The following is a 6,443-nucleotide window of genomic DNA, read 5'->3' as shown; positions in this document are numbered from 1 at the left end:
AGTTGGTTCTGTTGGTTCTGCAGAACCATACATGACAGCAGTTTTAGGCCAACAGTTTCACAACAGACGTTGGTTCTGCAGAACAGCAGTTTCAGAACAGAAGCTGGTTCTGCAGAACTATACGTGACTGCAGCTTCAGGCCAACAGTTTCAAACCGGAATTTAGTTCCGAAGAACCATATGTAACAGCAGTTTTATACCAGACGTGGTTCTGCAGAACAGCAGATTCAGGCCAGCAGTCTCAGACCTGAAGTTGGTTCTAAAGAATCATATTTAACAGCAGTTTCAGACAAGACATTGGTTCTGCAGCACAGCAGTTTCAGGCCAGACATTGGTTCTGCAGAATAGCAGTTTCAGGCCAGATCAAATCATACACGAGAGCAGTTTCAGGCCAGCAGTTTCAGACTAGATGTTAGTTCTGCAGAACAGCAGTTTCAGACCAGACATTGGTTCTACAGAATCATATTTAACAGCAGTTTCAGACAATACATTGGTTCTGCAGAACAGCAGTTTCAGGCCAGCAGTTTTATACCAGACACTGGTTCTGCAGAACAGCAGATTCAGGCCAGCAGTTTCAGACCAGACGTTGGTTCTGCGGAACAGCAGTTTCAGGCCAGGTGTTTGTTCTGCAGAACCATACATGACAGCAGTTTCAAGCCAGCAGTTTCAGACCAGATGTTGGATCGTTAGAACAGCAGTTTCAGGCCAGAAGTTGATTCTGCTGAACCATATGCGACAGCAGTTTTAGACCAGAATTTAGTTCTGCTGACCTAAAACTGTTGGCAGGCCAACAGTCTCAGATTGGAAATTACGTGGCCGGAGAGAGCATGATGTTTGACAGTAATCCAGTCCTTTAACAGGCATTTCTAAATCCGTTAATTGTTCACCCCAAAATCAAAGTCATTATTTACTTACTCTCAATATTTTTTCCATGCTCCACAGAAGAAAAAAAATGGAAAAAATACAGCATATGGGTTTGGATGGAACATAATGTCGGTGAGAAAATAATGATAGAATTATATTTTTGGGGCATCTAACTATCCCTTTAAAGTTAAATAGAAACCCACATGAAGTGCAGCTTTAAGAACAGTTTTCCTCTCCAGTTTTCAGTTTTGATATACAGTGACATTAGCAAGGTTATTTTCAAAGGAACAGACTCTAGATGAAAGAGTTTTAGTTGTGTAAAAGAGAGCTAATACAATAGTGTCCCAGAGGCAGTGAAGTGGAGAGAGTTTTGGCAGAATCATCTGCTATTTCATGTTGAAGTCACAGGAAAAGGATGTGACCTCCAAAGTAGGATTAGGGTTGCCAACTTCAGCAAAGGGAAATAAGGGACAGTCTTGGTTCTTTATAGGAAAATAAGAGACACTATGAGGGACACCAAAAATATTACTGTACCATATGGTGTATGTCATTTCTGGATATAAACACAAGTTTATATCCTTGTATCCAAATATCCTTGGTTTGATTAAAAAGACAAGAGCCTACTTATACAAATTAAATACAGACCATGTAATCACATAACAACATACAATTACATGTGATATGAACAATTTACATTATATTCCATTCATGAGAAATAATCCAAATAAAATACCATCTGATATTCGATTTATATGGAACGGTTGACAACCCTATCTAGGATATATTTAGAGACCCATAAAACAGCCCTATTTAACAAGGAAAGAATTCAATCATTACTGGCACTGCATCTCTGTGTAATGTGTGTGTTTGTGTGAAGAACAAAGACTCCAGTGAAAACACTTTCCTGGATATTAACAATCTCTGATACTTGATATTTAACAAAAATAGAAGTAAAATTGCGCATTTTCTTTATAGCAGTTGTATAATTACCGCCAGCATTGGGGCTGTTTGGTTGTCATAGTAACTGGTCTTGCAGCTTTGCAAGTGTTTTGTGTTCTGAATTCTGGTTCTGTTCTGTCCTACAGCGGGCCAGTGAAAACAAGATCCACCCTTTGGTGTGTTTGTGTTCAGGCCCCAGGCCTGCTGCTGCACTGAAGCACAGGGTCAAATCGGATCTGGGATCAGACCCAGTCCAGTGAACTTTACACAATGAGTGTACTGGAGTGTACTCATGTGACTGGAATGCAATAATCCATCTATTCAGAAGTGTGTTGTGTTCTTGTCATGACATGGCAAGCAGAGTCCCAAATTACCTTTTTGCCACATCAAACAATGGAATTGAGAATATTTACTGAGCATAATGTCTTCAATTAAATATACACACACATACATACACAGAGAGAGAGAGAGAGAGAGAGAGAGAGAGAGAGACTGCTCTTCAAAATAACCATGCATATGTTTGTATTTAATTCAAAGCTGAAAACTGTTCCTAAAAGCTACACTTTATGGTTGTTTCTATTCAAGTTTAAATGGATAGTTAGAATAATGGATAGTTTTTTTTTTTTTTAAAAGCTCTAAAAGCAAGAGTTCATGAGGGTAGATAAACAAATGATAGGGGGCCAGTTGCACCAGCTGTGCGTAAGATACAACTTATAGCCTAGTTTTGATGTAAATGTACACTAGGTTACAACTTGCGCATTACTAAATATTTTTGCGCTGCACCATTAAGCTGAAGCGTAACTATGTATAAACTAAATATTTACGGAAGCCTCCGATCAGGAGTAACGGTTTGAATAAAATAGCAGATAGACTGAACTGCATCAATAATTTTACCAGACAGACTTAAATTCTTTAGACATATGACATTGCTGACATTGCCACGCTTACATTTTAGGAGGGAGAACATTATGTGAGTAGATTACTTTGTTAGCGGCTTATCAACACAAACCCGTCCTAACAGCGGTGTGCACCTGTCCCATCGGTCCGTGTTGTGCATGACAAATAAAGTCATAATCAATAAATGTCATTTCTTATGTTTTTTTTGTTTTTGTATCAGTACTTATTTATCCTTATTAACTTAGTTTCAAATACAGTTTCTGAATGTTATTTACATATAAAACCGCCGCTAGGGGTCGCTAACCTCTTACAATAACAAATGTGTAGATTGATGACTCAGTGATAAGCGGAATCATGGAACTTGCAGTCATGCTGATGGATCTAATAATGTTTATGGATGAGTGAACACATTGGCGTTTTTTAACATGACTGTGGTATGAAGCAGGGCACGATTGCTAATGAGAGACAGATATCATTGCCACAAGCGAGTCCCACGGATATAAAGGAATGAGGACATTTAATTCTACCGAACTACCCGCAAGTGCTGAATTACTACTCACACAGGTCAGTTTATTTGACGAATTAAACTTGTGAGGTAACGCAGCGCTGTTTCACTTGGTCTACACTATCACACTAAACTGCATTTGAGTGTGTTGAAAGTTATAATGTTATTCTTTGTGTTAGTTTGTCTGTATGAGACTAGCAGTAATCTAGATCAACATTAGAATAACATACTGATCATATTCTAACATTTCATCATGTTGAGCTATGTAACATTGATTCGTTTTATGTACATTTGCTCACCTGTCAAATAAACTACATGCAAGAGCGGCTTTTCTGTCAAGTCGAAGTTTGCCGCAAAGCTCTCGGCATCTCGAAAACGCCACGCCGATATTGATCCTTGTTTTAGTTCTCCTTTATTCCCAAAGTCTGCTTGCCATGATCCATAATGTTTGAATGAAACAACAACAGCGTGCCGCTAAACATTACACAGTTGTCCACATCTGTCGCCATGGTTACTACGCGTTACTATAACGCGGATATTACGTCATTGACAGGCAACAAGTGACGGGCACTATTTCAAATTGTGAATATCTCTGAATTTACAAATTCTTGGAAACATTTCGGATAATGTAAGTACATAATTGAAAGAAATATATAACCCTATGCAAGTGGTTTTTGGATATTTTGAAACAAAATTCTTACCTATTGTACCTATTGTGAAATGTATTTTTAGTTTAGTCTAGTTTAGTTACGCAAAAACTTCAAGGCCCTTAAAGTTGACCATGAGCCTGAGAGTTAGAGTCTGTATGTGTTTGTGTGATTGACAAGTGTAGAGAGTGCCCAGAAAACATCCTATATTATGTTCTATAAATTCTCATTCTGCAACATACATTTTACCTTCATTAACGCTACTTAAATGCTTTAAAAGTTTTACCTATTTTTTAAGCTTCAGCTGTAATTGTGTGATCGTTATTCCCCTGCCCTGTACAACGATCAATACAAAAGATTCCAAAATAAAATATGAATATCTTTATTACACCCTTATAACTTTCACAACAAACATTAATACATACAATCTCTCACACATGGAAACACATGAGCTGAGGTGCAAGCACAGTACTCAGCTGAACACATGAACGCTCTGAATAGGCCATTCATCTTAATGACATGCACAAACATGGATTCTGCAGCTATGAAAACATCAGCAACATGTCTGTCTGTGTCTGCATATGCAATCTGTCAATGTTTGTTTTTTTGAGTGTCTGTAAACCAGAATAGTTTAATGAACTTTAAAGCACTTTCTGTCTTGGTTTCTACTATTGAGTCTATCCAAAGATTAATCGAAACTCCATAACACTCCTTACAAGCCCCAAGAGGTCCAAAGGAAAACAGACAATTGGTGAGTAATAAACTGTCCAATCATACACAGACAAAAAAAACATACCTTGACACATAAAAACACACATGATGATAATATGTATTTTGACCACCTGTCTCTTTGGATCTCAAACAAAGTGTTCCTAAGGTTTTACACAGCAACAGCCTCTGTTGTTTCTAAGCAACATACACTCTTTGCAATGCAATCATTCTGATCTCCAAAACAGTTCTCCAATATGGCAATGGGTTCCCTGTCAAGGGCCTCGTTGACATAGTTAAAACTTGCGAGCATCGACCATGGCCACTGACCGTGATCCCCCAGTCTGGAGACCATCAGTGAATGCCATGCTAACAGAAACATTAGTCTTCCCTTTCCTCTGGGAGTGCTGGACACCGTGACAAACCTACAAGTGATCTTTGCCTTTGGCCTCATCTGACAGCCTCCAAATTCTTTTAAATGCTTCTATTTCCAGAGCTCTTGTGGGCTGTTAGTCTGAAGGCTAACTTAAAAGCAGCGGTGGCTCTATTCAGCTACATGAGCCAAAAACAATCCCACACTAAGGTTGTGAGGATGCTCAGTACTGTATTTACCATTTCAAAATACTCATTAAGGTGTCACAGTGGCCCTCCATTACAAACACACGGCTTCCAACGTGTTCATATAAAGTCATATATTTAGCCTTCTAGTAGATATATGCAGAGGACTGTATTTATGGCTGTGATCTGGTTCTGCGCTCAGGGCTTGAGGCCAAACACATGAACTGATACTGATTTAAGATCAGGTTCCTTTATGTGGCCAGAACTGATTTTAGATCAGCAATTCACCCTAAAATATAGAACTCAAATAGACGTGTTGATAAGTTTTGCTATTTTCCCCTCTAAGCAATAGTTGGACTTCTGCATTTAGTTTAACAAGGGTTACATGTGGGGAAGACTGGGATTGTTTTGAAGGGCCAAACAAAGAATGGTCCTTGTTTCACAGGGGAGAGTAAGGATTTATAATCCTATTCTTTATGTCTAACTGCAGATGTTGTGTGAGAGATATAGAAAAGATTTTTTTCTGTAATCTTACACCATAATCTGATGACATCTGTTGTATTGTGTATCTGTAGTGAATGTTGTCTGTGAGGTTTTAAAAAGACAAAATGACAATTGTATCATCATTTATTCACCCTCATGTCATTAAAAACAAAAGAAGATATTTTAAAGAATTTTTCAATTGTTTTTTTTCCAAAAGATGAAAAGTCAATGGGGTCCAAAACAACATTTTAATTTTATGGACAAAAAAATATTTTTTTTTTTTCAAAATATCTTCTTTTATGTTCCGCTGAAGCAAGAAAGTCATACAGGTTAGTGACAGTAAATGAGCACAGAATTGTCAGATTTGAGTGAACAATCCATTTAAGTCTAAATCACTGTGACAGTACCCTTGTGAAACAAGAAGTGTGCGTAATTGTACCAAATGTGCACTTGTACCTGTACTTTAAAACTTAAAAGTATATTTTTGAAAACTTGCAGCTAAAACAATATCAATAAATTAAAAGGGCACTTTGTAAGTGTACTTAGAGAGTAGGCTACAATTTTCTTAACACACTTAAGTACACTTTTAAAAAGTGCACAAAGTAATAATGTTAAATTAAATCAATAAGCCCCAAGAAGTCCTGGTTTACAGTGAATTTCAGAGAATTTACTTAAAATTACATTTTAAATCATTAGGCTATGTTTTAAATCTTTTGTAGTGCTTTAAAGAAATGCAGTTATTTCACTTAATTTGATGTGCTGACTATACTAAAGCACATGTCAGGTATTATAATTTTAATTAATCGTGTTATTTGATATTAGGCTTTACATTTGATATACATT

Source organism: Abramis brama, assembly GCF_963993115.1.
Source record: "Abramis brama genome assembly, chromosome: 18".
In the NCBI taxonomy this organism is placed as follows: domain Eukaryota; kingdom Metazoa; phylum Chordata; class Actinopteri; order Cypriniformes; family Leuciscidae; genus Abramis; species Abramis brama.
This window is presented reverse-complemented; position numbering follows the sequence as displayed.